Consider the following 27,652-nt stretch of genomic DNA (forward strand, 5'->3'; position numbering starts at 1 on the left):
TCGCACACCAACAGGTAAGTTACAACAGTAAGGTTTATTCGCTTACAGCAACTGACACTCCCTAGCTGGTCAGAGGCAACTGACCCAACTTGGAATCATCACCTTCAAAACAACACATGGAATTTGACATATGTCAGATTCCATGTCCAGCGATTGCACGGGTCCAGCGCTAGGCACCAACCCATAACTACACATCTCCTTCCCTTCTGTACAATGTAAATAATCCAGAACGGAACTAAAGCATAACACAACATAAATAAAATGCAATTTCAAGCCTATAAATAAAATTCCTAAACAATTAAAATACGTTCTAAACAAATGACATCACTTACATCCCAATTAATACCATAACATGAAAATGTTACATAGAAGCGCATCGTGAACAATTAAAGAAAGATATCCCACCCATGTCGCCAAGAAATGGGATAAAGAAGAACAGGTCACACACCAACAGGTAAATTACATCTGTAAGGTTTATTTACTTACAGCAAGAAACAACGGCCACTCCCTAGCTGGTCAGAGGCAGCTGACCCATCTTGGAATCTTCACCGTCAACCCAATACATGGAATCCATGTCCAGCGATTGCACAAGTCGAGCACGGTGCAACAGCTCAATCTGCACCCAGCAGCACAGGGTAAGGCAACCCCAGGGCAGTGAATCTCACAACCAGTTTACTGAGACCGGGGAACCACAGAACTATGCAAGGCACCACTGTTCTCAGATGCCCAGGTGGCCGAAATACCACGGTTGTCACAAGGCTCAGTTAAGAAACCTAGCGGATTCCATCCTATTTAGGTTCATGTGTCTGCACCAGTACTGTAAATGAGCCCACAGCAGGGTTTAACATTAGAAAGCATAAAGTGGGGTTTTGCAGAGCTCAACTTTCCTGTGCTGTGAGAATTATTAGGGAAGATGCCTACAGTGGTCTGATCTCAGACTTGTAGCTGTATTTCAAGGTTGAATCCATGGTTGGAAAATGTTTCTTTCATGTTGGTATTATCAACTGTTCCAGGATGAACATAACGTATTATAGCTTTATAGCCCGCCGTAGCGGGCTAAACCGGCTATTAAAGGCCCGCTGCAGCGTTAAAGGCCTGAGCCAAAGGTGAGGGACTTTAACAAAGCAGCGGGACTTCAATTGCCGGTTTAGCCCTGCTATGAAGGGCTAAAAGGATATTAGAACATTCTGCCACTAGAGGGCAGAATGTTCTAACAAATAAAACAAAGCCTTCAGGGCACGCGAGGGGATTGAAATCTTTGTTCACAGCCAGGGCAGTGAACAAAGAAACATTGGAATGTTGGAGCTACGGGCTCATACCAACCATTATAACCCCGGAGCTATTCCATTGTTTTCAATTGAGCTCCCAACATTCCAATGTTCTAATACTAATTAATGTTTATTGTTTGTCTATGCCCTGCCTGAAGATGTCCACTGCTTGCAGAGGGTATATCTGCCCATACCCATTGATGAACCGTTGGTCATGCGGTGGCAGAGGCTGGCTTATGTTGCACTTTCAGCTGCAATAAAACGCTTTGCTTTAAAGAATCTCCCACCTCAGAGTGTTTATTGAATTGTGCCTCCACAACTGGACCTGAACTCTCTTGCTCCTCTTGGAGAAAGAAAGATGGTCTCTATGGCAGGAGTCTCCAGGGAGGGAGCTGGTGGTGCCTCAGTGCCACAGAGGAGGCTATCTCTTGCCTCTGACTCCTGGTCACCCTGGTGCGCATGCTGTTGAGATGTTGTATGGCAATGATGCTAGGGGCTTGTAAGGTTCTTGCACACTGTCCCTCCACCAAGAGCCCCTGCATTCTCCTCCTTGCCATCCCACTGAAGACCAATCCTGGAGAAAAAGATGGTGTCAGTGCCATTATTTGTATTTTTCACCCTCCTTGTCTTCCCCAACACCTAGACGATTGGTTGGAAACATGGAGGAGTCCACACCTCCTTTCCACTCATCCTCACAGAGAAAAGCCTTTGAGCCAAACTGGGGTGATGCACCGCCCGCCTACAATTTACACCCCCCGGCAAGGATGATCTTGTCATTACCCTGCAGAAAGTTTTCCTCTTCCTATGTGTGTGTGTCTGTGAGTGTGTGTGCGCATGCGTGTGTCACCTTATGGGCAATCACCCTTGAATTGGAGACTTCTTCAATACATGTGACATGTTTGCTTCCACTTCTTTTAGACTCATCTTTTCTGAAGCAGTAGTTTCACCTACCACAGGACTACAGGTTCTCCATGTCAACTTATGTACAACTTTGTGGCCATTGACAAACAGTTTTGCATGGATATTTTCACTGATGGAGATGTGTAAAGTCTGGTTTTTGCCAAGATTAGTCAGTGCAAATGTCATTTTTGTGTTAGTCTCTCCGTTCAAATGTGAATGTAAACCAGCACTTCACCCCAGCACCAATGCAGTTTATGAAATGTGACCTTAACCGGGAACCCAAATAGCATGCCCAGTACACTGCTTTCTTGCCATATCTGTCCACAGTTTTTGTTGTCCTGTTTTGCTCTCTTTCCTTGTCCAAGTTTCTGACTTGGAAGATTGCCCTTTTCTCTGCTCTATGCCTTGGTCAGTTCCTCTGCATCTCCCAGGGCCGGCTTTAGCACTGGTGGCGCCCAGTGTAATAATGTTTATTGGCGCCCCGCGATGACCACTTCTGCCACGGATTCCCTCACTACCACCCTTTAACAGTGCCCCTCAAGTCTCCATAATCTCTCTCAGATGCATTTAATTTGTTTTATAGCACCACTCTTACCAGTGTAGGTGTCAGAGAACTTTACATCACATACACATACAGAGACAACCAATCATACGTGTGACCGCCTGGACCCTCCTTCAGCACGGTTGCTCCCCCACGCTCCAGCCTGGTATCGTTTCATCTCCTAGCGCTGCATTGTCTCAGATAACCTTTCATTGTACAGCGCTACACGATTGCTTCATAGCGCTGCACTGCTGAGATTAACTTAACGATTTAATTAATTGTGCTGCTCTGTGTATCTGACTCATTTAATCAGCGCCGCACTGTCGCTCTTATTTAATTTGTAACGCGACGTCGCTGAGGCAGTTACTTTGCATTTAAACTTTATTCAGCTGCTACTGCGTGTAAGGCTCTCGCCTTTGACCCTCCATTTTGCGTTGTTGTTGTTGTTGCCGCCCCTCCTCCCGCCACCGCCTCCCAGCTGCTGACCCTCCCACCCACGATTAGAACCCTTCCTCGCTCCCGAGACCACTGCGACCCCCTGGACCCTCCTTCAGCACGGTTGCTCCCCCACGCTCCAGCCTGGTATCGTTTCATCTCCTAGCGCTGCATTGTCTCAGATAACCTTTCATTGTACAGCGCTACACGATCGCTTCATAGCGCTGCACTGCTGAGATTAACTTAACGATTTAATTAATTGTGCTGCTCTGTGTATCTGACTCATTTAATCAGCGCCGCACTGTCGCTCTTATTTAATTTGTAACGCGACGTCGCTGAGGCAGTTACTTTGCATTTAAACTTTATTCAGCTGCTACTGCGTGTAAGGCTCTCGCCTTTGACCCTCCATTTTGCGTTGTTGTTGTTGTTGCCGCCCCTCCTCCCGCCACCGCCTCCCAGCTGCTGACCCTCCCACGCTCCGCCCCCTCCACCATCCATTTATGGCCAATGGTCCCACGCGCAGCGTCCACGCGCTTCGGCCACGCCGAAGGTGCGCCAAAGGTAAGCCCGTCTACGCCCGTCCGCGCCTGGACCGCGCCCAGCTCCAGACCCCCTGCCCCTCGCGCTGCCCAGCCCTCCCGCACTACCTACGATGCCGCCACCCTCCTAGCCCTTAACCCCGGTCGCGCCCCCAACTGCGTCCAAGCCGCTCCTGGACGCACCCATGGACCGTTCTCCTGCCTCTCCTGCAAATATAACGGCACCGACAACATCTCCGCTACGACCACAACACAGATTCCCCACCCCAACCACCTAGAATGCATCCTTCTCAACACCCGCTCGGTCCACAGGCACGCCATTGACCTTTGGAACCTACTAGACACCATCTCTCCTGACGTCGCCTTCCTAACGGAAACATGGATGAACGCTTCCGACCATACAGGAGGTGGAATCGCTATCGTCCATAAGAAATCAATCCGCATCTCAACCAGCTCTGACGCCAACCTCGCTAACTCCGAACACCTTCACTTCCAGATCCACATCGACCCCAAGACCACACTCAGAGGCACCCTCCTCTACAGACCACCAGGACCCCGCGCAAAATTCAGTGAAGACATCACGGACTTCATCACCCCACACGCGCTCCCCTCCAAAGACTACATCCTTCTGGGAGACCTCAACTTCCACCTTGAAAAGATCAACGACCGCAACACCGCCGCCCTCTTGGACAACCTAGCCAACCTCGGACTTAAACAACTGGTCACTTCCCCCACCCACATCGCAGGTCACACACTCGACCCCATCTTCACCTCCAGCAATCATGTCTCCTTCAGCCACACTACAGATCTCCTCTGGACTGACCACAGCTGCGTTCACTTCACCTACAACAAGCCGAAACCCATCATCCACCTCCAACCAACTCTACAAAGAAACTGGAACAAAATCACCACGGAGCAGATCTCCACATCGCTCCTTCAAACCTCCCCAGCCCCCTCTTCTAACGCCAACGAAGCCGCCTCCAACCTCACCCTTTGGTTATCCAACACCGCCGACACCTTAGCACCACTGAAAAAACGTCAACACAAACTTGGCATCAAGAAGGCCTCATGGTTCAACGATGACCTCAAGAAGTCCAAGAAACTGTGCCGCTCCCTTGAAAAGGCCTGGAAAAAAGACCCATCCACCAGCAACAAGGACGCCTTCAAAAGCGCCATCCGTACTCACCACCAACTGATCCGAAAAGCCAAGAAAACAGCATTCAAGGATCGACTTGACAACAACGCCCACAACAGCAAGGAACTTTTCAACATCGTCAAGGAATTTTCCAACCCCTCGGCCAACTCCAACGACGTCACCCCCTCTCAAACCCTCTGCGACTCCCTAGCCTCTTTTTTCCACAACAAGATTGCTGACATCCACAACAGCTTTGACATCCAACCCGGAAGCCAACCCACCCTACCATCAGCTGACCATCATCCCCCCGCTAACACCCTTAACGCCTGGAACCCAATCTCCACTGAGGACACCATCCGCCTGATGAATTCCATCCACTCTGGGTCCCCCACAGACCCATGCCCTCACCACATCTTCAACAAAGCAGACTCCGTCATAGCTCCGCACCTCCGAGACGTCATCAACTGCTCCTTCAACTCCGCTACCTTCCCAGAAGACTGGAAACACGCTGAACTCACCGCCCTTCTGAAAAAACCAACAGCGGACCCCACCGAACTCAAAAACTACCGCCCCATCTCGCTTCTTCCATTCCCGGCCAAAGTCATCGAGAAAGCTGTCAACAACCAGCTCGCCGCATTCCTCGAAACCAACAAATCCCTCGACTCCTCACAGTCCGGCTTCCGAGCAAAACACAGCACTGAGACCGCCCTCATCGCAGCAACAGACGACATTCGAACTCTACTGGACAATGGAGACACAGTCGCCCTCATCCTCCTCGACCTCTCTGCAGCATTCGACACAGTCTGTCATAACACCCTCTTACAACGCCTCAGAAACATCGGAATCCAAGGAAAGGCAATGGAATGGATCACCTCGTTCCTCACCGGAAGAACCCAGAGAGTCCGCCTCCCACCATTCAAATCCGAGGCCTCTGAAATCATCTGCGGCGTACCACAAGGATCCTCACTCAGTCCCACCCTCTTCAACATATACATGAGCCCCCTCGCGGCCATCGCACGCCAACACAACCTCAACATCATCTCTTATGCGGATGACACTCAACTGATCCTTTCTCTCACCAATGACCCCAGCACCGCCAAGACTAACCTACACGAAGGAATGAAAGAAGTCGCCGAATGGATGAAACAAAGCCGTCTGAAACTGAACTCAGACAAAACAGAAGTCCTCATCTTAGGTAAATCCCCCTCTGCATGGGACGACTCCTGGTGGCCGGAAGCCCTCGGAAAGGCACCCATCCCGACAGACCACGCACGGAACCTTGGCGTCATCCTGGATTCTTCACTCTCAATGAACAGACAAGTCAGCGCCGTATCCTCTTCCTGCTTTAACATTCTTCGCATGCTCAGAAAAACATTTCGCTGGATCCCCACCGAAACAAGGAAAACAGTCACCCACGCTCTAGTCACGAGCCGACTGGACTACGGAAACACCCTCTACGCAGGTACCACCACTAAACTCCAGAAGAAACTACAACGAATCCAAAACGCCTCAGCCAGGCTCATATTAGACATCCCACGCTACGAACACATCTCTGGTCACCTTAAAGACCTCCACTGGCTACCCGTCAATAAGAGGATTACTTTCCGACTGCTTACCCACGCACACAAATCACTCTACGACATCGGACCAGACTGCCTCAACTCTCGACTGTCCTTCTACACCCCCTCCCGCCAACTTCGCTCTTCCAACCAAGCCTTCGCCACTGTACCTCGCATCAACAAGACCACCATGGGAGGCAGATCCTTCTCATACCTGGCTGCCAAAACATGGAACTCACTCCCCGCTTACCTTCGCCTCACCCAGAATCACCTAGCGTTCAGAAAGCAGCTTAAAACGTGGATTTTTGACAAATAATCCCCCTCCCCTTCCTAAGCGCCTTGAAACCCTCTGGGTATGTAGTGCGCTATATAAATTTTATGACTTGACTTGACTTGACTTAAATCAGTGTATAGGAGAAATTATATAAGACAGTCGACTACAAGGTGTAGGAGTCACATGTCATCCGTACAGGTAGGCAGTATTGTTTAAAAGTGCTTGGTCTGGAGAAGCACCAACTCAGAATTTAAAACAAACATATCACCATGGTTGAGGGTTCTCGTTAATGATCAAAATCGATTCCTATCCAAAGGAACACTTTTTGCAATATTACAATAACGAAAGGCGCGGAAAAAATCCTAACGCTCTGATCTATTCCTTGCAGTTTGCATGTAGCTCTTTGATGACAGTTAATAGCTCGCTGTTCTACATTAGGATTTTAACTTATAAACTATAAGTAACAAAGGGATCTCGCTGACACAATCAGTAACCCTTGGACATATTTACATTATATGCGCTCTATAATCCTTGTGGTATATGTTCTTTGCAGCAAGCATATCAACCCACTGTGTTACCTAACGGTGTGTCAAAACTTCCATTAGAGAAACCTCAGATCTCTCTCCAGGAAGAACGTTACTCACCAGAGTTATCTCGGCATTTTTATTGCTGCCTGAAAATTGCTAGAAGCACGGAACGGCGGCAGCAGGTGCGTTGAAAGCCACCTGAAGTCAGCACCCGATGCGGCGGCTCCGGTCGCACCGCCCTAGATACCTCCCATTTATAGCCTTTAATAGATTTGAGAACTCTGTCTCTTTGTCTTGCTCTACTTTCTGGGGCAGATTTACAAGCCCCTTGCGACACTTTTAAGCTGCCGTAGCGTCACTTTGGTGATGCAGCGGCGGCATAAAACATGCGCCACGTTGCGACTTATTTACAACGTGACGCATCCTGCGTCAGGTTTCATGTGGGCGTTCTGTCACAGGGTGGGCGTTCCCTCGCAGGAAAGCCCCGTAAAACTGACGCAGTGAAATCTACAAGATTTCACGGAGTCAGTTTTACGATGCTGTTGCGTCAAATCCTTACGCCTGCGACGCGACTCCAGCAATGCGCCGCCCGTGCCCGTGCGCCTCAAGATGCGTCACGCATCTGCCCCTCCTTGCACCATGGTGCGCCGCATTGCAAATGCGACGCATCTGTGGTGGCGCAAGGGGGGGATTACGTGACGCATCTGTTCTGGCGCATCCCTGCTGATTTGCAGAGATGCGCCAGAAGACGTAAATATGCCCCTCTGTTTTTAGTTTATACGCCGACATCTGGTATTTGATCTCTGTGTTAGCTGGGACGCCAACTCCTGCCCTACAAATGAAAATATCGTTTGCTTTTGCACTGCATTAATTGATGCTCAGGTACGTCGTCTACGTATTCTTGGGCAAGAAATTCACACAGTTACACAAAGTTCAGACTTGATGTAAAAGCCCATCAAATATATTCGACTATTACATGCATAAAAACCTTTTTGTTTCCTGCAACCCCCGACCAAGGCCTAAGTTTTTATAAATTTGGTAAGCACAAAAAAACAAAATTGGTAACTTTTGTTAAGAAAATGCTACAGTCCTCAACTTCGAGTGAACGAATAATCTAGAAGGAGCAAATCACATTAGATTTTGAGTATTTACCTCTTATTTTACGTTTGGATTTTTGTCACATTGCCTGCTTGAAACGTAGCAATAGGTTTTAGAAAGAGAATATTATTTACACCTCCCCCCTCCCACTGCCCACCTGAGGCTCGCACTTACTTGTCTCTGCTCACGCCTGGTTCCCTCTGTGACTCAAGTGGCTACCTGCCGGGCTTACAAGGCAGATACGACCTGGAGGAATGGAACATTTTACATGAACTTTGGTAGAAGGAAGATGTCTAGTTTTTTCACAAGAGTTTGAAGAGAGAGGAAGTGGTGTGCAAAAAAGGAATCAGACTTCTGTCAATTTTCTTTCTATAGGTCATGGGGCCATGGAATAACTTTTTTCCACCAAGAGTATCTAAAACTCTATCTCTAAAACTGGAACTTAGGGGTTGCACTGGCAAAAGGGACTGCCCGCAATAGGTGCGGCGGTCCCGCTATACAAATTACGATGTGCCTGTCACACTGGCGGGCGCATCCCGTATTTTTACATTGCAGCATTACCCGTCGCAATGTAAAACTACATGTTATGCATTTGAATGTGCAACGTGACAGGCACCGTGCGGTGCCTGCCAGCTTGTACATACAAATGCAAGATCGGTACCATAGATACCCCCCACGTGCAGCCCCCCACCCCCACCGGAGGTCCGCAACGGGCCCCCAAAGGCATTCTCCGCCTGTCTTTTTGCGGCGGGATCACCGCCGAAAAAGACATGCACCGTAATGCACAAAAATGCCCCTATTGTACCGGGTCCCGCAAGGCGGACGGAAAAGGACTGCCTTACGGGACCACGGCGGACAGTCTTTCCGTCCGCCGCGGTAAATTTCACATTCCCACCGCCATCCTAATTTGGCGGTGGGAATTTTCAGGCTGATGGCGGGCGGATCGCCACCGCCGGGCCGGCGGTCCTCAACGCCGGCCCAGCGGTGGCGATCCGCCCCTCATCGTAATCGGCCCCGAAGTCACTTTGCTGAAAAGATTGGGGGTGAATCATGAAAACTTAAACTTTAGTTTGATGTGCTCGGGACTGGCCCTAATCATATATTGCCTTAAAAACCCTTGTATAGCCCACTCTCAGGAGACAGATAACTCTCAGGTACAAACACACAGCTCTGAAGGGTTATTGGCTGCTGAAGTGCTGGAGAAAGTGTCTCCATAGCTAGACTTAAATCTCTAAACCCACACCTTTCTCTATGTCTGGTGTCATTTAACCAGTTGTGTAACAAAACGTGAGGGGGTTCAGAGGCAAAGTACATGAAGGAGCCCCCCTCTGGACTCACTCAGGAGCTCTCAGGCGACTGAACGGTGCTGAGGGGCCCCCCCTGGAGCTCGAGGGCCCCATGCACTGCAGGGGCCTTTGTTACGCCACTGCATTTAACTCTTGCTGCCCCTCAAGGAGCTAGGCATGGTAATACTGCCAGTGAAGCCTGTTTGCTCCTTAAGATGTTCCCTCTTGTGCAGGAGCGTGCGAAAGATCCTAGAATCGGAGGAGGTTGCGGCCATGGAGAGAAAGACCAGGAGACCCACCACAACGGGATAGTTCTACTACCTGCTGTCTGTGGATCTTGTGCCCTGTGCCAGAACATCCTGTATACATAGAAAAACAGGTGTAAGGAAATCCAGAGGACCAATTGGAATTGCATGTCGGTTTGTGGACCCAAACAGGAGTTGTATGGAGCCCCCAGCAACTGGAAACAATGGACTGGTACTTGAGGAAGCAGGCCAGAAGATTTGAATATTTTACATCAGAGTACTTTTTAGGTCTTGCCTGAGATAGAGCATGCTCTGTTGTTTGTGAGACATTTCGCTTACTTACACGGGGCTTAGAGCCTGCCCATTCTTTACCATTGGTTGGCTTCATTGTCACTCTCATTTCCTTCCTTCCCCTTTGTGTGTTTGCCCCTCACCTGGAGCAAGGCCCAAGTACTTTTCCTTACCCAGCATGTGTCCTTCAACTGCATCTCAGACTTTGGAGGTACTTTGTTTTCTTTTAGTTTGGGCAGTGCATGTGTTTGCAAGCCATCTTTTCCCCTGTACTGCTCTGTGTTGTTGATAGACCATTGTTTGTCGCTTTTCCCGTGGTCTGTTTCTTGCCCGGTTGTCTGTTGCTTGTGCTGTTGTTTTTTGCTTGCCTCATTGTTTTTAGCTTTCTTTGTTGTCTGTTGCTTGCTCTATTATCTGTTGCTTGCCCTGCGTTGTTGCTCTCATGTCCCCCTGCACCCCCCTGCCAGAAAATAAAAGCAATATGACATGGTCAGCTGTAGCCACATCATACTGCTTTTGTTTGTTACTTGCTTCGTTGTTGTTGCTTGCCCCATAACCCCTCCTCCAGTACAGTCATTGCTTTGCCCTTTCCTCCATAGAAGTTGATTCACCAGAGCCCCATGGGTGAATCAAGGGACAGCACAAACTCTTTTAAATCAGTGACCTCACAGGAAGCAACATCATATGACTTTTATCCCAAGAGGGCACAGCCTGATCCAAACAACTACCAGTCACCATAGGAGGGTCCCAAGAATAAATCGTCTACCCCATCGCCCATCACCCTTAAAGTGAAAGGGCAGTGAGGTTTTGAGTGAGTGTGAGCCATGTTGGTAAAGCAATGGACATGAATGAGATAGGTTTATTAAAATATGAGGCCTATATGGAGATTTAAGCCCCGATCAGGGGAGTGTGAGACCCATGGAAGAAGGAAACCAAGGGGAAAGTGAGGCCCTTGAGCAGAAAAAAGCCCAGGTGTAGAGGAGTGTGATGCAGAGGAGTGTGAGATTATAGGACATGTAAGCAAGAGACTGTGGCAAACCTGGAGGAGAGTGAGTACAAAGCAGGCTAAAGCAGAGCATACCTGGGGAGAGAGAGCTTAAGGAATGGCAATGAAAGTGAATCTTCTGAGCCCTCAAGTTTCTCAGTTCTATGAATGAGTAGCTCACCCAGCGTGCTACATTGTATTCTGGCAGGAGCGGCCCGTCCATAAGGGCTGAGGGACCATGCCACCCACCTTATTGCCAGCAAGCGGAGTGTCTGTCAAGCTGAACAAAGGCCAGCCTGGCAGACACTCTTCTTGCTCAGTTCAAGCAGCTAGGAACTGGACATGTGCTAAATGCACAGCTGTTTGGTATGGGTATTTTCGTGCACAGCAAAGTTTTACATGCAATTTGTGCCGTTGCATGGCATGTTAGCAATCTGTACCCAGATTATGTGTATCATTATGGCTTGTGACCAGCAGAAGTCTGTTCATGGAGTGTACATAGTGGTTAGTCCTATCAAATGTATGTGCATCCAGTATGCTCATTATCAAGGTACTGCAACAGTCTATAAACATGGCCCATGAGACCCAAGAGGACTCTCTAACCTGTAGAATCTATTGATGGATCAATCGATTACAGGACAGGAAATAAGTTAACCCAATTGTGAGAAGTAGGCCTGGTATATGATGTTCACTATTCTAGTGAGCACCTTGCACCAGTCCAAACAACCCTTATGGTGATGGTTGTAAAGTCAACCTTATAGACCAGCTATCCTAGTGGTAGCATGGACAAAGCAGTCTTAGGCTAAACACAAGAGGGCATGTGAAGCCAGCTGTTTTACCATATGAAATCCCTTTAATACCAAATGAAAGGATACCACACAGGTTGTATATCAAAATATATATGTATTTATTTCCAACACAATCCTCTGAACTCTTTATGAGGTCAGAGGCACCAGCACATAAAAAGATACTTAATTAAAATACAATAAGTTGCACAAAATACAGTAATGCCCTAGGGGCACTTCGAACCATATACTAAAATAGTGGTATAAGAACCACGTCACGAACAAAGGAAAGGCCTAGGCCCTGGAGAATCGCTGGGGCTACACTATACTACCAGTGTCTTTACACGCACGCGAGTTACCATAGAGTTAGAATGGGAACGAAAGAAATAGAAACTAGTTCTTTTAGGACACTTCCAGATGGATAGGGAAAAGTTACTTGAAACTAGGACACTAGGATAGTCAATACAGGGGTACCGAAATACTCACGTTACCTCACCCACAGGAAGCGGGTGCATAGGTGTCAAAGTGTGTCGGGTTTCGTCACTGATTCCTATGGAGCCTTGGAGAAAGATGCTGCAGGCGACCAGGAGAGAAGTGTCCGGGTGGATCCAAGGGCGGATCGAGGATGAAGAGTACCTGAAAGCAGAGGGGACAGAGTCTGGGTCACTAGCCAGTGACCAGGATGGAACCAGAAAGGAACCAGGCGATGTCGCGAAGCAATCAGGTGATGTCGTGAAGCTTGTCTATGCAGCCACGTGAACCAGGAGGTGTCGACGACGACCAGGAGCTGGGCACGGACTGTCCCACAAAGGATCTCGCTGTCGGCGGTGTCGGCTCCAGGATTGGAGTTAACAAGCCTTGGCAAAGGCAACCCATGCAGAAAAGGAAGATGGCTTCTTAATCAGACCAGCAAGGTCTGATGGGCTGCTCCTTTTTTGGGGGGGAGCAAGGGCCAGTGTGGAGCAACCAGACCAGCATTGTAATTCAAAGGTTTCATCGTCACAGAGGCCACTAGCCAACGGGCAAGTGACCAGACAGACGCGTCGAGCAGGAAAATGCAGAAGGGCCCCACGCAGAACTTGTGGAGTGTGGAAGGCTGATCTTCGATGCAGTTGGTGCTCAGGGCTAGGGCTTCTCAATCCCCAATGCACAACTTCGAGGGTGCCTCAGAGGTTGCACGGAAAGCAATTCGCTGGCTTTCCAAGATGGCTGGTCCCACGTCTCGCGTCGCCCTTACGGGTCTCTGTTTTGCTGTGGCTATGGATCGGGCGGAAGGAAGTCTGGAAGTCCGGGTTTTGTCAGGCTCTGTGCTCAGGCTCCAGCAGGAGCGTTGACAAAGCAAACCGTTGATCGCTTGATGGTGCCTGCTTGTGCAGGGTGGTCACTCCTTGACCAGAATGGAGATTCTTCAGTCTTCTAAGTCAAGTAGGATGTCGAAGGTCCAGAGTTTCGTATCAGAGTTTCAGTCAGGATAAATCTAAAGTCTAGGGACTCAGCTCCTACCTATATACCAAATTTAGGGGCTGGATTACCTGCTAGGTCCCTCCTATGGGTGGGACCCAGGAAGGGGATGGTTACACCCCTTTCCCTTTGACCAGTTTCACGCTGGAGCTGGGGCTGGAGTGCCCCAGCACCGGTTTGAACTGGACTATGCATGGTACACCTTGTGTGCCCCAGGCAGTGTCTCATTTCATTCAGCCCTCCCAGCCCCATTACACTATAGCCTATCTGGGGTGGTGCTAGCACCTCCCAAGACAGGAAACCTATTGTCCAAGCCTCCCTCGCTGGAAGTACTCCTAGCAGCAGGAGGTCAGACTTGCGTCTGTGGCAGCAGCATCCATTTTGTGATGCTGAGGCTCTGGTTAACTTTAACCGGGATTAGTAGGAACAACATGTCTTCTCCCTCTAGAAGGGTGGAATGCTACCCCTGTCAGCAGAACAGGCGAAGGGGTAGTATTCCAAAGCGTATGACACCTTACACGACATGGGTTGATAAAGCCAAACGAAAGTTAGCATAATGCACTTAAGAGCATATGGTATGGCTATATCCTAGAACAGCTATAAGGACATGGTTCCGAAAGCTGCAGACAGGCTCAGCTCATGCTAGAGCCCCATCTCACATAAAACCAAGCACTCTGCCTTCAGGATTGTTAAGGCCTGCCATAGGAGTGACGTATAGGTGTATATATGTCTAGATATAAGGTTAGATATAGGAATACTATATCTAAGCAAGGGGTGATTACACAACATTGCCCCAGCTGAGTGATCAGCCAGTTGTGTCAGTTTGAATGGCCAGCCAGGGGTGGCAAAAGATATGCTGCAGCCCCTGGCAGGCCTTGGGTGCACCTATGCCCTGGGTACCTATAGTACACTGTAGAGGGACTCACAAGAGTGACCCAATATCCAATTTGGTATGTACCTAAGGTACATGGAGTCTATTTTATAGAGAGAGCAGATAGCCTGGGGCCCTGATTAGCAAGATCCCAGGCCAACTAAGTCGAAAACCAGCTAAACACAAGGCAAAAAATCTGGGGTAACCATAGTCAGGTATCCACCTTCCTACACAACCCCCCCTCAAACGAAAGGAGATAAGGCTTTCCTTGACCAGGTAAGCCTATATTGCCTAAGTAGCCATATAAGGAAGTGTCTGCACTAGCATGGTTACCCCCTGTCTCATGGTCCACTAAGCAATCCCTCACCCTAGGGGTATCAGAGGGTCTCCACAATAGGGAATCTCTACCTGTGGTGTGTTTTGGCAAAGTAAAAGGCTGGTGTTGAGATGGAGTACTGAAGTGAGGCTCCACTAATGTAGGGCTCAGCTTCCTCCCATCACTATCCACCATGTGTGCCTTTCTTTCCATGACTGAGTTGCACTGTGCTCTCAGGGTCAACCTCTGGCTGCCTACAGCTGGAGGCTGGTTCCCTTTTGTTGGCTTACTGGAGGGACAGGTCAGGTCTGGGGCCATCAAGTCCCATGTTTGGCTGTGCCCAACAGTGTCCATATGGGGGAGGTTCCTAACTAAGAGTAAGGGAGATCCTTCAGGAGTTTTTGAAATGTTCACCTTCCTAGGGCTGCTAACTTTGGTGCCCCTAATCTGCGGATGGGGGTGTTCTTGTGGACAGGGGGCCCTTTGGTGTCCACTGGCCTCCCTGATCTCTACAGCCCTGGGCTGACTGAGGCAGGGTAGAGAGGGGCAGGATAACTGCTCCAGACTGGGTCCCACCTTGGAAGGGTCCACTGACATCAGAGGTTCTGTCAGGCCAGGCCTGGCTACCTCTGGGGCAGTTTCTTCACAAGGGATAGGGTCAGTTCCCTGAGGAGGCTGACTCTCACGTAATGTCTGGTGGGAGGGAGATTTTTCTTCCTCCCCAATGCCTCTGTCTGAGTGGAATGATCCATAGTTTCAGGCTTCACAACACTAACATCTGTTTGAGTTTGGGCTGTGACCTTCACAGCCCTGCCAACCTTTTCAGGGAAGTCTGCCTGAGCTTGGGCTGTGTTCCAACCTCTTTAGGAAGGAATTCTGCTTGAGCTGGGGCTGTGGCCATCACAGCCCCACTAACCTATTCTGGAAGGCCTGCCATTTTGGAATGGGTTTCTTGTTCTACCCCAGCCCAGGCTGAGATCTCTAGATCATTTCCCAGTAGACAATCTACAGGCAAGTTTTTAGACACTGCCACTCTCTTTGGGCCAGTGACACCTCCCCAGCTGAGATTTACTACTGCCATGGAATGATCTTTCTGCACTCCATCAATGTTGGTCACCTGATAGGTGAACCCAGGTAAAAGTTGTCCTGAGGGGACTAGACTGTCAGTCACCATAGTTCAAGTTCAAGTTCAAAAGACCTTTATTCGAATTTCTTAAAATTCATAAAAGTACCGATTACAGCAATAATTCATTTAAATATGAAACAAATAGAGAGAATGTTATACAGAAAAACATATCATAATAACATTAAATTCCATACTATAACTGTACAATGGATTTCATTTCATTATATTATTTTCTTAATAAAATCATTGTGACTAGTTTCTACATTCAGTTTCTATGTTCAGGGATTTTCCATCGTCTTGCGCGCTCGTATGGCCGATCTTAAAAAAGTGCTGGTGCGAAAAGTCAATTCATCAGTGTCCAAAGTAATCAACATTATATAAGATTCTTTAAGTGTGAGAGGTCTGTATTTTTTAAAATAAGGAGTTAAAAACCATTTGATAAATCTCAGATAAAATTTACAGAAAAATAAAAAGTGCAGGTCATCCTGTGTGCTCACACCATCACAAGGGCATGGAGTGAAATCAGCACTATGTCGATACCCCATAGGAAAGGACAGCAAAAATTTTACGGTACCTGCCCTTAAGCGAAACAACAATGATCGCTCCCAACTGGACATAGGGAGAGAAAGATAGGGCGGCAAGATTTGTTTACACAGTCCATTTCCTATATATTTCATAACACTTGATTTCTGGGATTCTCTTCCTATACGACCAATTTTGTAAAGTGCATAAAGTGCATTTTGAACCTCAACTTTATCCTTTAATTCAATTGTCGTAGGATCAGTGAACAAACTACCTCTATCAACTTTGTTAAGTGATTTAAAAACTTCTGTGAACCAAGGAATCTTCATTCCTTGTTCACAATTTAAGCAGTCCTTAATAATATTTTGTGTAAGGACAGCAGCATCATTCATCCAGATTCTAATCCAGAAGAGAACTGGTCTTACTCTAATAAAATCACTTATGTAAGGAAGATTTAGTTCACTATGGCAAATAAAATCAGATGAAATAGGTGTGCCCAACACTTTCCTACAAAAGCTGTTTTCCTCCCTTTGTATACAAAGACTACTTCCCGAGCCCCATACCTCTGCTCCATACGTGGCAACAGGTGAGCACTGCAATTTAAAAATCTTTAAAATAGCCTTAGTGGCACCAATTTTCTTCGGGCGAGGGAGGCTCAGAACAGAGTTGTTGGCTTAAGAGAACTTGCTCGTGGTGTGGGCCAGATGCCCACTCTACGAGCCGTTCGCAGCGAAAACCTACCCTAAATACGGGAATGTAGGAACAGATTCTAGTTTATCTGTACCTATCTGGATAGTATTGAGTTTCCTCTTGCCTGGGCCACAGGACATAATAAAAGATTTTTTTAAATTTACCCTCAAGTCCAGACCCCCCATAAAATTAACAAAACTATGTGCAAGGAGACGAAGAGCATTAGGAGTCCGGGCCATAAGCACCGCATCGTCTGCGTATAAAAGCACAGGTAAAGGTTTACCTAAAATCATTGGGACATCAGAGGTGACTTTTTTCAAACAGTTGGATAAACCATTGATATAAATGATAAACAACAGGGGTGCTAAAACGCACCCCTGTCTCACCCCTCTCCCTATTTCAATGGCTCCTGAGACCTCTCCACCCATCCCAATACATACCCGTGCTTTCAGGTCAGTATGGAGATAGGCTAAGAATCTTACAAGAGTATCATCAAGACCGTTGGATGAGAGAATTGACCAGAGTTTGGATCTATTCACGAGGTCAAAAGTGGATGAAAGATCCATAAAAGCAAGGTAGGTAGGAGATAATCGGGCAAATCTATATTTATCAATTATTAATCTCAGATTTAAACATTGCTCCACTGTTCCTACCCCACTCCGAAACCCCATCTGACAGGGATCTAAAAAGTCAGTGTCAACCGCCCATTCCAATACTCTATTGTAAATTATGTGGCCCAGAACTTTAAGGGTGTTATCCAAAAGGGAGATAGGGCGATAATTCGCAGGATCCGACCTATCTCCTTTTTTATAGATTGGGACAATAATACTGGTAGCCCATGTAGCCGGCATGGCCACTTTTGGGAGACTATTAAAAATATTAAGAAGTATTGGTGTCCACAAATCGACGTTATATTTAATAATATCAATGGGGAGGCCATCGGGTCCGGGCGCCTTATTTCCTGAACTCTTATTTATGGCTATTTTGACTTCATGGTCCAAAATCTTTAGGCTACTTAATTGACCTAGATTAGAGAGAGATTGCTCGTCAGAAGGTGCTGCATAAATTCTAGAAAAGTGAGTCTCCCATGCTGCGCTTGTTATGTTACAACTAATTTGGGTGAGCTCCTTTCCCATTTCCCTCGTTTTCCTTACAGCGGACCAAAATGGGCCACTGCCACCCAGATTTGCACTAATAACCAAAGAGTCCCACTGTTCAGAGAGTAAGTTAGCCTTACTTTCCAATATTTTTACTTTATAATTTTTCCTGGCAGCTTGAACAATAACTTTGCACCTAGGTTTGGCAGAAAGTGCCTTTCTTAACTCTCTGTTTGCCAAGGAGCAAGATGAATCAAACCACCTTGGCTCTTTGCATTCCTTTGGTAGTGGAACTGACAAGAGGGTTTTAATAGTTGAGCACAATGCTTCAAAATCAGCAATTAATTTGTCGTGGTTACTACTGGGGAACAAACAAGATTGAATCAGATGTGAGTGTGACATTTGTACACTGTCTAAAATGGCCCCACAGTCAATTCCCCTACATTTTAATCGAAGGCCATCAATTGACGGTGTAATATCCCTTGCACCATTTAAATTCATAAAGATCTGACTAGGTGCAAAATTTAGAATTACCATCAATGGATTATGATCACTAAAAGATGTTTGTACCACAGAAGTTTTTACTATGCGATCTATTAACAGTGGTGACATAAATACATAATCAATAGTAGAACTGCTGTCCCTACTGATAAACGTGGGGGCATAAGGGGAGTTAAGATTATGCCCTACTCTCATTGCGTCAGCGAGATCAAATTCGGTTAATATTTTAGATAGTTCCGAACCCCTGCGATCAACTAAATCAGGGTAGGTCTGATCTTCAGACCCATAATTCTCTGTTAGTTTCACGTTAAAGTCACCCCCTATTAGAATACCAGTCTCAGTATCTACTGATAAAGAACATTCAAATCTACTTAAAACCTTAGATAATGCCAAGAAATTCTTATTCGGTACACAATAAAAATCATTGTTATAAAAATTAATTAAATAAATCATGGTCTTTGACTTTGACTTATATTCAAGAATTTGAATATTGGGGTTGTCAAGGTTATCAATCTGCAAGTCTCTAATTGTACCACCTGCCAGGATCCTAATCCCAATGAATAAGCCACCCACTGCTCGGCCGAAGCTGGGTTTAGGTGATGTTAAGCTGAAACAGTGATAGCCCTCTATGTATAGATTCCCTACAGCCCATGTTTCTTGAAACATAAGAATATCCACATTATTAATTATCTCAATCCATGCAGGGTCCGACAACTTAGATTCCAGTCCTGCAACATTCCAGCTTAAAATTGATAAGCCATAAGTAGTACAACGTTTGCCAGGTCTACTCCCAGTATTCCTTATTTTGTCATTGATTGTATTGGCAAAAATGGGCAAAATGCTATTAGAAAACATGATTTCATTTGGGCCATTTACATCCTGACAAACTACAACTGGTGCTGGTTGTCCCTCTGATTTGCTGACTGTTACTTGGCTATGCATATCATTATTAGCCAATGTAACCAGTCAGTCCTGTTCGTCTAAGTTGGAAAAGTATTCAAACCGATTGTAAGTAGGGATGTGAAATGTTTGCCTAGCTTCAGTTATCGGTGTAAACTGATAGGGGTCGGGGACTGGATGAGACCTATCTCTATAATTATATTGGTGCATGGTTGAGAATTGTGGGTTGTCCAGGGGATGGGAGATGGGAACTGACATTGGGGCCTGATCCCGCCAATTGCGGCTATTCATGTGGTTAAAATTGGACTCCTGGTTCTGAATAAAAAGCGGTGATTTGATCCTTGCTCCGAAATTCAAGTCTTGATATGGAATTATAGGGTAGTTCGCCGTAGCTTGTTTGGGGGGTATCAAATGTCTATAAAAATAGCCTAGTGGAAGGAGTGTAGTGTTGAATTCCCATGGTGAGGGTGATGGGGCGCTAGCTAGTGTTTTCTCTGCCCATTGTGGGTTTTTAAAATTTATTGTAACACAATCACCCTCAAACTTTTTCCTGAGTGGGCCAATCCAGCCCACTCTCTGGGTGTTAATAATCTCCCTTGCGCCATCCATAGGAAAATTGCAATTTGTAATTAACCAATGTAGGGTTTAGTGTTTTGAGAGATGTGGGAGTTTCGTCCTGATCCTTCCTTAATTTAGAGACATTTACTAGGACCAGTACATACGCCCCGCATTCCGGTGGAAGATTAATGTGAGAAGGGACTTGCCTAGTTGTTTTTTGTGGCGGTTGAACCGTGGGGGAACTGCTTGCGGGGTTCAAGGGTTGTCCCACGGTAGTCCCATTTAATTGTTTGGTGTTCTGGTCATTCCTTTTGTCTAAGGCTACATTATTAGTACTAGGTTTAGCTATTGGCTGGTAATAATTGGACCTTTTGGTGTGACAGATGGGGCTTTATGTACACTATTTGTATTTGCAATTAGTACTTGGGAAATATTAGAATTGGTGCATACTGGTTTTATAGAACTCTGTTTTGTTGCACCATTTACAGCACCTTCTTTGTATAACTTCTTAATGGGGATGCTCAATTCGGCTATTTGCTTTTCTATCTGAGTAAGCCTGCTTTCAATGGGAGACAAATAAATACTTAATAGTTCACCCAACCTTTCCAGCATGCAATCATGTGCATTCTCAGTGTTATCATTGATTATATCATCCTTGTCTAATATCCCACCCTGCTGCTCCTCCTCTCTTTCATCCTCCTGAATTGACTCCGTAGCCCTGCTTATATTTTGATTTGAATTAGAATTTGTACCTTTCCCAGTTTTCCTTTTTGTCGAACCATGTTTTCTGACCTTTGTAAACCGGGACTTCGATACATTTTGTTTTTGAATAGCACCCTCACGTGTGGCTCTTAATTGCCTTGTGTTATCAACTGATAAGACTTTAGGAGTGGGATTAATATGCAGGTCTGGGGTCTTCTCCAAATCTGTGCTAATATCTGTCTCCGAATCTATCAAAGGAATTGAGGCAGATAAATTTACCTCACTTGGAATGGTGTGAATGTCAGCGCATACATTTACTAAAGGTCTAATAATATTGTTGGGCATTGTCTGAGTAGGTGTGGTAGCTAAAGCAATAAGACCAAGGGATGAACGTTTAGCATGGGCCAGATCTTGTGAGACCCTGCGTTCTAAAAGAGAAATACCCTGGTTGATAGCATCATTAGCCTTAATTATAAAGTTATCGATAGGGCCAGTTACTGGACCACCCCCCAGAGCAGCTGTTTTACTGCGGCTGCCCCTTGGAGACATAGCATATACTGAACAAATCACAATGTAAGCTGGAGACTGTTGGACAGAGCAATAAGCAAAGCAAATGCGGAGAACAAATGCCTGGAAAATGGAATGGTTTACCACACAAAACACAAAACAAGATGACTACATATCAGCATGTTGGTGCTCCCGGCAGTGATGTAAGCAATATTGTCAATAATCCTCAATAACCCTCAGGATAACTACCCGGGCATATATATTAGTGGCAATCAAGTACCTTAAGGAGAAAATGTTAAGGGATTGGCCCCGTCCCGTCCTCCTCGTGCCTCTGAGGGCCACAAAGGGCCCGCCCTTTGCCCGGGCTTAGCCCGGCGCAGCCCCGCGCGCTCCCGCGACGCGGGAGGGGCAGCTGGGATTTAAGCGCCTCCGGGCGCGGAAGTCCGGGGAAGAAAGAAGGCGGCGTCCCAGAGGATTCTGGGTAGTGTAGTTCCCACTCGGCGGCCACGTTGAGCTGCGGCGGCGGGGAACCACACAGGCTGGCAGCCGGTAGGTCTAGCGTCAAAGTTCCCAAAAGTTACAGGTAAGCCCCCTTACCTGTAACCATAGTGATGCTAGCCCATGTGTCTCTGTAGGCTTCAACTTTCTGGCCATTGATGTGGGGCTCCTGCCTGTACTTGCCCAAAGTGTTGGGACAAGCAGTTAAGTTGGCAAACCCCATGCCATTTTCACAGACAAGAGTAGCTGTGTTAGGGGACCTGGTTAGGCCAGAGTCCACCTGAGTCCTCAAAGTAAACCCACCCAGCCAAATTCTTGGGGGCACTCCCACCACCTGGGGGATTACTACTAACAGTAACAGGAGGTCTGGGAGTATTACTTGGGGGAATGTTTTCCTTATTGTTGGCCCTTGGGCAACTGCTGTCAGTCTTCCAGTGGCCAGGCTGTTTACAGACATGGCAATAAGGTTTCTTTTGGTTAGAGGAAGTGTTTTGGGACCCACCCCCACCATTGGAGTTTTGGGGCCCTGTGGAGGACTTGTCTTTTGATTTATCCCCACCTTTCTCTTGAGGCTTGGTAGAATCTTTCTTCTGGTCACCGCCCTGATTTTTAGGCCTAATCCTGGTTCTGACCCATTTGTCTGCCCTCTAACCAATTCTTGTGGAGAGGTCAGATCTGAGTCCACCAGGTGCTGGTGTAGAAGCTGGTTTTGACAATTACTAAGGATCTGCTCCCTCATAATCAAATTATACAATCCTGTAAACTCCTGTACTTTGCTGGCCAATAACCAGCCATCCAAAGCCTTAGTAGCACAATCTACAAAATCAGTCCAGTCCTGAGTTTGTGTCTTCTGGGTATCCCTGAACATCAACCTGTACTGTTCAGTGGTTAAGCCAAACCCATCAATCAGAGCACTCTTCAGGACTGTATAGTTGTTAGCATCCTCATAACTAACTGTGAGGAGCTTATCTCTACCTTTTTCTGAAAAGGAGAGCCACAAAATTGCTGCCCACTGACTTTGGGGTACCTGCTGTACTTTGCAAGCCCTCTCCAAAGCAGGTATCCATTTGTGGATGTCATCCCCATCTTTGTAGGGAGGCACAATCTTACCCAGGTGTCTATTGTCATGGGACCTGTCTTTATCCTTAGGGATATTGCTGCCACCAGTGGAATTTAATCCACTCAATGTTTGCTCCCTTGCTAAAGCAAGTTTTGCTTGGGCTAGGGCAAGTTCTTCACTCTCTATTCTGATCTGGACTTCCCTCATACTAGCCTCATGCTCTCTCTTCTGAGAGGAAGTCATTCCCCTCTGAGAACCTCTAGAGCCATTGGAGTGGAGAGATTCACCTGAGTGAGATCTGTCCCTCCTATACCTCTGGTTAAACCAACTTGAAGTCCTGAATGGGGCTGTCCCATGCTCAGCCCCAAATTGGCTTAAGTTGGCCTGGCTAAGTTTTCTGACTTCCACCTGGCCTTGGCTTCCCTCCCCATCTTCAGAGTCATCTGCCTCCCCATCATCCTCATTATCTATGATAGTAGGATCAGCGGTATCCTCTACTGAGGGCAGGACCTCATCTGCATTCCCTGTAGGACCTGAACCAGATGCTTTCTGAGCATCATACTCTTCTAGGATTTCCATCAGTTGCTGAAGGGTAGGGTTGGAACCCTGTTTCAACCTCCTTGTGGTACACAAGTGTCTCAGCTCTTGGAAGTTGAGTATTTCATATCTATGGGGTGCCCTTGGAGGGTCACTCCCCACAGGTAGAGTCACACTTGGCTCACCTGTGGCAGGCATGATCTAGTGAGGTGTGGTGTGTGCACCTACCTACACTAAGTGTTTCCTACTGAACCTCCCTAGGAATTGTAGTCAGGGTGTGCTAGGCCCTTTGGTCTACAACAGCTACGTTCAGTAGAACTTAAGTATTCTAAGTCTTGTTTTATATGTACCTATAGGTACCTGTATGATCTTTCAAATGATATTGCAAAGATTACAATTGGTAAAACAACAGCAAGCTCAAATCCCAACCGCTGCACACCAATGTGAGAAGTTGGCCTGGTATATGATGTTCACTATTCTAGTGAGCACCTTGCACCAGTCCAAACAACCCTTATGGTGATGGTTGTAAAGTCAACCTTATAGACCAGCTATCCTATTGGTAGCATGGACGAAGCAGTCTTAGGCTAAACTCAAGAGGGCATGTGAAACCAGCTGTTTTACCATATGAAATCCCTTTAATATCAAGTGAAAGGACACCACACAGGTTGTATACCAAAATATATATGTATTTATTTCTAACACAATCCTCTGAACTCTTTATGAGGTCAGAGGCACCAGCACATAACAAGATACTTAATTAAAATACAATAAGTTGCACAAAATACAGTAATGCCCTAGGGGCACTTCGAACCATATACTAAAATATTGGTATAAGAACCACGTCACGAATAAAGGAAAAGCCTAGGGTCTGGAGAATTGCTGGGGCTACACTGTACTACCAATGGATGGAGAGCAGGAGGCCCACGGGATGCGCGTGCAGTGTCTTTACATGAGAATGGGAACGAAAGAAATGGAAACTAGTTCTTTTAGGACACTTTTGGATGGACTAGGGAAAACTTACTTGAAACTATGACACTTGGATAGTCAATACCCACAGTAGAACCGAAATACTCATGTTACCTCACCCACAGGAAGCGGGTGCATAGGTGTCAAAGTGTGTCGGGTTTCGTCGCTGATTCCTATGGAGCCTTGGAGAAAGATGCTGCAGGCGACCAGGAGAGAAGTGTCCGGGTGGATCCAAGGACGGATTGAGGATGAAGAGTACCTGAAAGCAGAGGGGACAAAGTCTGGGTCACTAGCCAGTGACCAGGATGGAACCAGAAAGGAACCAGGCGATGTCGCGAAGCAATCAGGTGAAGTCGTGAAGCTTGTCTCTGCAGCCACGTAGACCAGGAGGTGTTGACGACAACCAGGAGCTGGGCCCCAACTGTTCCACAAAGGATCTCGCTGTCGGTGGTATCGGATTCCGGATTGGAGTCAACAAGCCTTGGCAAAGGCAACCCATGCAGAAAAGGAAGATGGCTTCTTAATCAGACCAGCAAGGTCTGATGAGCTGCTCCTTTTCAGGGGAGCAAGGGCCAGTCTGGAGCAACCAGACCAGCATTGTAATTCAAAGGTTTTGTTGTCACAGAGGCCACTAGCCAGGGCAAGTGACCGGACAGACGCGTCAAGCGGGAAAATGCAGAAGGACCCCACGCAGAACTCGTGGAGTGTGGAGGGCTGCTCTTCGGTGCAGTTGGTGCTCGGGGCTGGGGCTTCTCAATCCCGGTGCACAGACATAATATCGACTCCAAAATATCGTCTGGACAGAATATCGAGTTTTAAATATCGTTTGGAGAAAATATCGACTAGACAGAATATCGACAGCCAAAATATCGTTTTTAAGGTAAGTGAAGTAATATCGACTGTAAATAATATAGACAGTGAAAATATCCAAGTATATAATCTAGATAGTAAAAAATATAGTTTTTTAAATAATATTTAATTATTTATAGTGTGTTTATGTTATAATATGTGTGAAAAGTGTCAATTTATTTTTTTTTTTTTTTTAATTAATTATTTTTTTAACTATTGTGTAATTTAATTCTGTAGCGGGTTGTGGGTTTATAGGGGAATAGGGTGGGAAGTAATTTAATTATAATTAATTAAATATGTAAATTTATTAATTGGTAGTAATAATTAATTAATTGGTAATTAAATAATATATGTTAATTATTTAAAATTTAATTGGTAATTAATTTTATTTAATTGATTAATTGCTAATTATGTCAATTAAAATAATTTATTTTCTCTAGCGGGTTGTGGGTTTATAGGGGAATAGGGTGGGAAGTAATTTAATTATAATTAATTAAATATGTTAATTTAATAATTGGTAGTAATATTTAATTAATTGTTAATTAAAAAATGTTTGTTAATTAATTAAAATGTAATTGGTAATTAATTTTATTTAATTGATTAATTGCTAATTATGTTAAATGAAAGGGGTATTTTTAGGGTTCAGGGTCAGTTTTTAGTTTTTGGGTAAAGGGGTATTTTTAGGGTTCAGGGTCAGTTTTCAGTTTTTGGGTAAAGGGGTATTTTTAGGGTTCAGGGTCAGTTTTCAGTTTTTGGGTAAAGGGGTATTTTTAGGGTTCAGCGTCAGTTTTTAGTTTTTGGGTAAAGGGGTATTTTTAGGGTTCAGGGTCAGTTTTCAGTTTTTGGGTAAAGGGGTATTTTTAGGGTTCAGGGTCAGTTTTCAGTTTTTGGGTAAAGGGGTATTTTTAGGGTTCAGGGTCAGTTTTTAGTTTTTGGGTAAAGGGGTATTTTTAGGGTTCAGGGTCAGTTTTCAGTTTTTGGGTAAAGGGGTATTTTTAGGGTTCAGGGTCAGTTTTCAGTTTTTGGGTAAAGGGGTATTTTTAGGGTTCAGGGTCAGTTTTCAGTTTTTGGGTCAAGGGGTATTTTTAGGGTTCAGGGTCAGTTTTCAGTTTTTGGGTAAAGGGGTATTTTTAGGGTTCAGGGTCAGTTTTCAGTTTTTGGGTAAAGGGTTATTTTTAGGGTTCAGGGTCAGTTTTTAGTTTTTGGGTAAAGGGGTATTTTTAGGGTTCAGGGTCAGTTTTGGGTTTTTGGGGTACATATACAATATTGCCTATTATTTAATTAAATGTTGTTACTATATATATATGTTTTAAGAAATATGATTAAAAATATATATATTTTTTTACTTTCATTAAATATTTAATTATTAAAAGTTATTTTAAGTATTGTTAATTATATTTTAGTAATTAATTTTTTATATTAATGTAATTAAACATTGTTTTTAGTAAAGTCGATATTTTTTACAACGATATTTTTGTAAACGATATTTTGTAGTCGATATTTTTGTACTTACCTGTTTGTACATACAAACTCGATATTTTTGTAGTAGATATTTTCACCTCGATATTTTGGGTACTCGATATTGTGGTAGTCGATATTCTTTCAGTGATCCCTCAATCCCCAATGCACAACTTCAAGGGTGGCTCAGAAGTTGCACGGAAAGCAATTCCCTGGCTTTCCAAGATGGCTGGTCCCACGTCTCGCGTCGCCTCCACGGGTCTCAGCTTTGCTGTGACTGTGGATCGGGCTGAACGAAATCTGGAAGACTGGGTCTTGTCAGGCTTTGTGCTCGGGCTCCGGCAGGAGCGTCGACAAAGCAAACCGTTGATCGCTTGATGGTGCCTGCTTGTGCAGGGTGGTCACTCCTTGACCACAAGGGAGATTCTTCAGTCTTCTACGTCGACCAGGATGTCAAAGGTCCAGAGTTTCATATCAGAGTTTCAGTCAGGATAAATCTAAAGTCTAGGGACTCAGCTCCTACCTATATACCAAATTTAGGGGCTGGATTCCCTGCTAGGTCCCGCCTATGGGTGGGACCCAGGAAGGGGGTGGTTACACCCCTTTCCCTTTGTCCAGTTTCGTGCCAGAGCTGGGGCTGGAGTGCCCCAGCACCGGTGTGAACTGGACTATGCATGGGATACCTTGTGTTCCCCAGGCAGTGTCTCATTTCATTCAGCCCTCCCTGCCCCAATACACTATAGCCTGTCTGGGGTGGTGCTACCTATTGTCCAAGCCTCCCTCGCTGGAAGGTCTCCCAGCAGCAGGAGGTCAGACTTGTGTCTGTGGCAGCAGCATCCATTTTGTGATGCTGAGGCTCTGGTTAACTTTAACCGTGGTTAGTAGGAACAACATGTCCCTCTAGAAGAGGGCAACGGCTTAACTGTCCTTTGTGCAAGCGGGCTCCAGAAGACGCCGTGAGGGGAACGGCTGCATCGAATGTCGCAACTCAGCCTGCAGTCACCGTGGGGGCCCGAACTACAAATCCCAGGTGCCCCGGCTGCCAAGTCGCGTCCCTGACGCCACCACTGCACCCGGAGGCGCCTGAAAAGAGAGGAATGCCTCTTGTCCCGCGAGTCGCACGTGGGAGCTGCCGGGCGAAGCCCGGGCAAAGGGCGGGCCATCC

This window comes from Lissotriton helveticus, chromosome 12 (genome assembly GCF_964261635.1).
Source record: "Lissotriton helveticus chromosome 12, aLisHel1.1, whole genome shotgun sequence".
NCBI classification, from domain to species: Eukaryota; Metazoa; Chordata; class Amphibia; order Caudata; family Salamandridae; genus Lissotriton; species Lissotriton helveticus.